We start from the raw sequence: 8,179 nt of genomic DNA, 5'->3' as shown, positions 1-8,179 counted from the left end.
GTCCATTGTTTCCATGTAGCAAAGGAAACCCGGGAGAAATATCTCTTAAGGCAATAAAAAAAAGAAAAGATGTCTTCCAGTGCAGACATATTTCAGTTGTTATTGTCTCCTGAGTCTACCAGTGATACCAGATAATAACAAGATCCTTCTGACAGTGGCTTATTTATGTGACTTCAAACGACTGTGTCCACAAGGGTGTGGCAACACAGAGGCTGCACAAATAAAGGTACAGTTGAGTTTAGTGAGGTTAATGTGGTCAAATGAATTTGTCTCTTTCTTGGTTGCACTGGTCAAGGGTTCAGTAAAATAGTTTAAAATTGTTCATCCACCACAGAGAATTTACTTATACAACAATGGAAAAAATTATTGTAGAAATAAGAATCTGAATGGACAACAGAGATCTATTCCAAGTTTTCATTTCCAACCTGTAAAATTTTGAACGAGACTCATAGTTCTTCGCTGCCCAAACAATTTAATGAATTGAGATATCTAGCTGTTGCTTTTTCTGGTCTAAATATTTATTAGTGGGTTTAAATTCACTTAGTATATGGTTAAAAGTTTTGTGGGAGTATGCTTTAAATAATATTTTTGTAACCTGAGTTTAAAATAACTAAAATTATAATGAATGAATTATTTTATAAAAAGTAATTTTATAAAGTTAAAATTATAATCAATACAATTAAAAGGCAATTGGACTGGCTGGCTTTGAGTAGCATGGTGATGCCAGATTTTGATTGTAGGAAATTAGATTAAAACTAATTCACATAAGTACTTGATAAGGAGGACATGTGATATATCCTGATTTAGCATGTCAACATGTCTAAACATGTCCTGTAAACAAACACTGGTGAAAGTGGCAACACAGGTCCTTGTTGCCATAAGAAACTTAGAATGAGGGGCTGGAGAGATGGCTCAGAGGTTACGAGCACTGACTGCTCCTCCAGAGGTCCAGAGTTCAATTCCTAGCAACCACATGTGGGTTACAACCATCTGTAATGGGATCAGATGCCCTCTTCTGGTGTGTCTGAAGAGAGAAATAGTGTGTTCATATACATAAGATAAATACTTCTTTTTGAAAAAGAAAAAAAAAAAGAAGCAACAAGAAACTCAGAATAGCCATGTTTTTATAGTACCGATGGCAGCTGAAGCTCTCACTTTGTCCTTGCTAAATGAATGGTCCATGACATATTTGAGCATTGGAGCCCAGAAAGCAATGGTTTTCAACCTGTGGATTATAACCACTTTGGAGGCTAAAAGGACCTTTATACAAAGGTCATGTAAGACCATCAGAAAACACAGATATTTACATTACAATTGATAGAAATAGCAGAATTACAGTTATGAAGTAGCAACAAAAATAATTGTGTGGTTGGAGCCCCCACAACAGGAGGAATGGAATTAAAGGAACCCAGCCTTCAAAAGCTTGAGAACCACTGATTTAGTGTTCCAACCAATACAGTGTCTATCAGAGTGCCTGACCCATAGTTAATACATGTTTAAGAACTGTGTATTTGAAAAGAAATGAGACTAAAAGAATGAATCTCTCCTGGTTGTGAGTACAATAGATATTCTATTCTCGTCTGGTGATTCTGAAGCAAACATGGATTAAAAGTCACCACAAGAATCCACTGTTTCTTACCTGTCCTTCCAGCACCCTGTTAGTGAGTGGTGAGTGGGGCTTCTTGGAACCTCCTTATGTTCCTTTGTATCCCCTCCCTTCTACCTCTTGCTTTAGATCCAGAGCATGGCCAACCCAGACAGTACTCCAGCTTTATCCGTTACCCAATATTAAAAACCAGGCTGAAGGGAAGAAGAGAAGAAACACAGATAGAGCCCAGGCCTGCACAGGGCCACAACACGCATGACCACCAAGACAGGAATTGTGCCAGATTTCCTTAGAATTATACAAAAGCAGGCACCTGCATTTTAAAAACTCCTACCATCTTCATCTTCATCATTCACACCTCATTACAACCTTTCTAATTGATTCCCAACATTATCAAGTCTAAAGTCAATAATTAAACATAAGAATCAGATGAACTAGTCCTCTTCATACCAGTGTGATATTTCCCAAGACTAAAGATTTTTTTTTAAAAATTGGGTTAAATTAGTGACTCCTAGTTGAAGATGATTTCTTTCAGTCTTGTATACATTATCTGGCATTGTCTGAAGGCAGAAACAACTTAGGAATTGGACTTTGAAATGGCAGACAAAGGACCTAAGCTTGCAAATAATATCTTAGAAGGCCAAGGATGAACCCCCAAAACAAACGTTATCTGAGTCCTAATTGTGTTAAGTCTTGAAGGTCTTAAGTTACCTAAATGTTGACTCTCGATAGACAGACAGATAGATAGATAGATAGATAGATAGATAGATAGATAGATAGATAGATAGATTTGGTTTTAATATGAGCTATGTTATATAATATGTTAATATTTCTATATCGAACATAGTCATTTCCCTCAACTTATGAAATAAAGTATGTTTTAATTTGTGTTATTAAATGTGTTGGGAGATAACAACGTACGAAAATATGCAGATGATGAATTCTCCAACCTAGCATAAAATAATAAGGGAGACTATCTCAAGTCATTGTAGGGCAGCCTCACAGACAAGAATGAAGAAGAAAGCCATGCTGCTGACTGAGCTAATGGTGATTATGCAAATTAAGATACTTCTGATTGGATGGGGAGCTACAGAGTAGATGAGAAGGAGAAGGGAAGGGAATGGAAAGGAAGGGAGAGGGGAGGGAACATGAAGGGGAGAGAAAGGGGAGGGGGAGAGGAGGAGAAGAGAAGGAAAGAGGAAAGGAAAATTTCAATCTTCTTTTACCCCAAGCCCATCTAACCTATGCATAATAAATTGAAATAAAGCTAATTTAAAATAAAACAACACACACACAAACACACACACACAAACACAAACACATACACACACATACACACACACATACACATACACACACACATACACACACATACATACACATAAACACACACATACACACAGGCACATACACACAGATACACACATACACAAACACATACACATACACACATACACATACACACACACACACACACACACACACACACACACACACACTGATTCAAGTGTGGAATGACTCTAGTTGCCAATGAAATGAAACTCCACCAATAAGCAAACACGTTTTATAGGCAACTTTGCCATCATCTCTATCAACAACAGAAAAGCCATGTGAAACCAACCACCATCACTTTAAACAAAGCCTGTCGTTAACTTGTAATTTTCTGCTGCCATGCTCAGCCACTTCCAACACATTTAAATTAGAAAGGACTATGCTAATTTTGCTTCATAGCCAGAGTAATTGTTTTAAGACATAATTATCTTTTTCCCCCAGTTGTTTTATTCTCCAGTTTTCTTTTCTTTTGTTTATTTTCTTTAAACTCCATCTTTCTCATGCTCTCTTAAATCGGGGAGGCATTGATGACTTCCATCTTCCTGGGGCTATTCTTTTCATCTCCCTTAGCTATCAAGAGCACAGGGTCTTTGCCTGCAGACAGGTTACTCCTCTGTGGTCTTCCTCTGGAAAAGGGCATGAGTCTATGTTGGTCAGTTACCATTACATTTAATTTAAAAAGTTTGCCTTTTATTTCTCTTATATTGATGTTTAACATGCCATTGAATTGACTTCTTTCTTTTCCTTTCTTCCTTCTATCCTTCCTTCCTTTCTCTTTTTCAGTAAAACCTAGCAAAAGCAACGTGGATGGCTCACCGATGAGAGGTGAACAGAGAGAGAGGGACGGTTTTTTGCTGCTTTTAAATGAACAAGGATCTATGGCTGAAGGTGTGCCCATCGTGCCAGTGGGCTGAAGTGGAGGGGAAAAAATGATTGGAATTAGCAGCAAAAGAAATGAGGCTCTATATAAAGAGACAGAGTCCGGGAATGAATTTACTTATGGAGTGGTGAAGTTCAGAACTGTGCCTGCTAATCTCAAAACTAGGGACCCACCCATCCCAAGCTGAGTGTGAGGATCTGGGCAGTTACCTGCTCTATGTAGGCTGAAGATTTTTCTTTCACAAGCTGTGGGGAAACCGTGTTGATATTTTTTAGTTAGCATCAAAGAGGAAAGCAAATATGTGAAGGGTTAAATATACTTACATAGCTGACTAGGTGAGAATCTTCCCTTGCTTTAGAATCAGACACAGAGAAGAGGAACCTTTAAACACACAGTCATCTGGAAAATGTCTACTGGGTGAATTCACCTGTTTTTCTGTTCCCATCCCCTTGAGCTTTGGGGTCTAGGCCTAAGACACCATAGGCTCCTAGAGTTGTGGCAAGTACCCTGCCCCTCCCTGTTTCCCAGCATCGAGGAAAGCACCTTCATTTACACTACCTTGATATCTGGACCTGAGGGACCCTTGGATAGTGAGTCTTAGATTCAGCACCTTTAATAGTGCTCTAAATACAATCCCTGAGCTGTCAGCCTAACCCATGGGAAACACGTATTTGGCTGTCAACTTCTCCAGACTTTTAAAGGCTGGCACCGAGGGAAGAGGACAAATGTCAGGGATTCTTGATTTTGCTGCTAACAACTGTCTCTTCTGTGAGCTTCACCCCTTCTGATGTTTATCTGAATTCTGTAGGTGCTAGAGTGAAGATGAGCAGAGGCAGGCACGGGGGCGGGGGGTGGTGGCTCTGAGCAGTCACAGGACTCACCTGACTCTACCACTGTTAGCTTGCTCTAAAGACCAGTGATGTTAAGTAGGTTCCTGTCTTTCTGAACACATGTTCATAGCATACCCGTGTTGGACATGTATATATTTACATGCACTCATTTAATGTCATCTACATATCTCATTTAGATGTCATCTACATATCTAAATGAGTTACTGTTATGTAGACACTTAAGCTGTTGTTAGTATAGTGCGTTTAAAGGGGGAGCCGTCTTCCAGAATTTACTAAAATGATAACCATATGCCTGTGGTAGTGGTACATACATTATAATAGGAGAGGTATGCATGATTTGAATCATTGACTTAGGGAAGAAAAGAACTACTATGTCTCAAGCTTGGTAAATTTTATTATACTTTAGGAATATCGGTGTTTTGCCTACATGTATGTTATATATGTGTGTGTGTGTGCTACATGCATATAATACTCATAAAGGCCAGACAAGGGCACCATCAGGTTCCGTAGAAATGGAGGTATAGACCATTGTAAACCAGCACGTGGGTACCAGGAATGAGATAATAGTGGTCTTCAGAGCATCAAGCACTTATCCACCAAACCACCTCTGCGGGCTCATCTCAAGCTTTGTAATCCAGAGTCCCTGCCACTCCTTCAGCCTAGATACACCTCAGTTTCCTTTCCTGTGCAATGGGGGTGTGGCTTCTACTATCTGCCTCTCAGGGGTGTCCTGGAGATTTATGAGATCACTTTTCTACAGCATCTCAAACTTCGTGTGGAAAGGCACTGTGGAAACCTAAACATCATTATTCATTTTGTTCTGGGACAGGACCCTTGGGGGGTCCTTGGAAAAAAGAGCAAATAGAGTCATTTTTACTGCCAGACAAGAGAAATGTTTTCACCTGAAAGTCCAAATTCAGTGGAAAACAAGGCTGTGGGAGAATGGAGCAGATTTCTGTCTTTGAAACCCTCTCCGCCCCGGCGTGTCCCCTGTATTTGTAATCCTGCATTGCTATAACATAAACCTTAATTCAGTAAAATTGTGTGTGTGTGCGTGCGTGTGCGCACACACACACACACACACACACACACACACACACGCACGCCTGCCCACGCATACCTGCTTATGTTGGATGAGAGATGATGAGGGAGATAAACACACTTAGGGAAATTAATTTCTCTTTATCTGATAATCATTTATGAAGTTCTTGGTGTGATTTCATTGACTGTCCTTCCAATGCCAAAGAACTGTTTGGAATTGAATGATTTAACTTCTGGTAGAAAGGGAAAAATTATATGGTCCACAAAAGAAACCATCTTTATTAACTCCATGTCTGTTCATGGTAATGGACTGCAATTGTATGAAAGTAACATTTTCTGCCTGGTCATATGCTTATAGAGTTCCAACAATAAGGTGCTTGGAAAGATACATCTTCTCAAAGAAAAGGCTTTGATAGAGTGGATAACCCCGAGTGAATCTTATGCTCAACCGTGTTCTTGGAAAATACCCAGTGGCTGAAGAGATGGGTATCTATGACGTGGCCTGTTTACTGGGATCCTTTGTAGCAGGCAGCACAGAAGAGTTCCTCTGCCTCTGCTTTTCTTTACTATCTCACTGCTTAACTCTGGGACTTCCATTGCAACTCACATTTCACCCAAACTGAAAAAAAAAAAAAAGGAATCATTAGATGCCTTTATATTTGACATTACAAGTACTGTAGTGCCTTGGGTTATTGACCAATCATGTAATAGAACCCTCAACATTTGACTTCCTTTCTTAATTTAAGGAAATGGAATCCTGGAAACATCGACTGTTCTGCACCTTGACTTGCTTCTTGACCTGTAGGGCCCTCAGATCACAGCATATTGTCTTAAGGATAGGAATAGGGCATGGGTTTTATGGGCTTTGAACTCTATATGGAGACTTAGAAGGACTGGAAGCAAAAGAATGGTTTTATTTGACCCCTTCTCTTGACCTGAAGGAACTCAGTAACATAATTCATCTTGGACAGCCTCAGGTCAGGACTTGCCCACCTTGACTGGGCCTTTTACTGTTCTTCTATCAAAGCAGGATTTTCATCACCCTGTCCATTTCATCCTCCTTGTCCTGCTGGCTCCCTAGATTCTGATGGGCATGCTGGGTTTGGGGTATCATGCCTAGTTCTAGAATCAAAGAATGTAAAGCCCAACAGCATTCCAGATAGAATCTTACCCCTTGTTACTCAAACTGTGGTGCTTCGATCAGCGTGGTCATTATATAGTTAGGAGATTATTAGAAACATAGATTCCTGGGTTTAACCTCACACCTTCACCTTTTCAAGAACTCCAGGAAACATATCAAGCATTGGGTTTGAGATGTGCTCTTTTAACTTAACATGTTCCCAGTTACTTGTGTGATTTTTTTTCTCCAGGAAAAGTCACAAAGGAGAAACATAGATAGAGATAAATAGGGCCAGTGCCTAGATTACCAATACAAGCCTCAGCTGTGAAAATTCAAGTTCTCAAGTTAAACCAGAACCCCCAGAACTGATCCCAACAATCCATGCTGCATCGGGTCCTCAAGGTGACTCACAAAAATGTGTATTCCTTTAGGCTAAATAAAATGAGTTCATTGAAGTAGCCACAATTTCATATACAATAGCCATTCCTGGTAAGTAGTTACATACTGGACAACATTGATAGAGGTAATTTCGATCATCCCGGTGAGGTCCATTGGAAAATTCTGATGTCAACTTTGGATTAAAGCAATACTTTAATACAGTTTTTGGTGACTCCACCAACCCTAAAATTATTGTCATTGCTACTTCATAACTGTAACTTTGCAACTCTTATTAATTATAATGTAAATATATGATATGCAGATGGTTTCAGGTGACTCCTGTGAAAGGGTCAAACCTGGATTAAATGGTTGGGATGTTAGCTATCACATCCATAACAAAAGCACTGGTTTCCACAGTAATTGGTACGAATTAAGTGGTTATTGTAAGCTAAGATACTACGTGCTTCCCTTTAAAAAATAATCTTCCAAATTATGATATAATTGTTGTCTTGAGGTGAATAGGGATTTAAGTGGAGCTGAGGGACTCTAACAACTGAATAAGCCTTTGAAGAATTGGACTGGCATTAAAGCAAAGGAGTCATTGCTAGAATGTACAAAAACTGTCAGGCCACAAAGGAGATAAAGCAGTAAGGCGCTGTGCTGGGAATTTCTTCCCTCTTTCTAAGACTACACTAGGTTATGCTAGAATACACTGGGGTATGCTACAATATGAGAATATATATATACACATACATATATACCTATGAAACTGGCTATAGAAAAATGTTGTCTTTTATTTTGAGTCCAGTTTTCAATTGTAGCACCTCTACTTATCCTTCAGCTCCTGCAGAGAGTTGATGAACACTGTATCCTGCCTCATGAGGAGTCTAATCTCTGTTGCACCTTTCGCCAAGGCATTTGTGGGTTGTGGCATGTGCTCTCTGTGTGGCATGTGCACTCAGCTGTGCTCT

At 39.6% G+C, this 8,179-nt stretch overlaps 1 long non-coding RNA gene across 1 annotated transcript; it reads right to left on the bottom strand.

Annotated features, from left to right (window-relative positions):
* Window positions 1-5,962: 5,962 nt before the first annotated feature.
* LOC134484901 (uncharacterized) lies at window positions 5,963-6,819 on the bottom strand. Its single transcript, XR_010062708.1, has 2 exons — window positions 6,704-6,819; window positions 5,963-6,329 (listed from the first exon to the last, which is right to left on the bottom strand). It is a non-coding gene; the product is annotated as an uncharacterized LOC134484901 (long non-coding RNA).
* Between the last annotated feature and the right edge of the window lie 1,360 nt (window positions 6,820-8,179).

The sequence above is a fragment of the Rattus norvegicus genome, chromosome 1 (assembly GCF_036323735.1).
Source record: "Rattus norvegicus strain BN/NHsdMcwi chromosome 1, GRCr8, whole genome shotgun sequence".
Taxonomy (NCBI): domain Eukaryota; kingdom Metazoa; phylum Chordata; class Mammalia; order Rodentia; family Muridae; genus Rattus; species Rattus norvegicus.
This window is presented reverse-complemented; position numbering and strand designations above follow the sequence as displayed.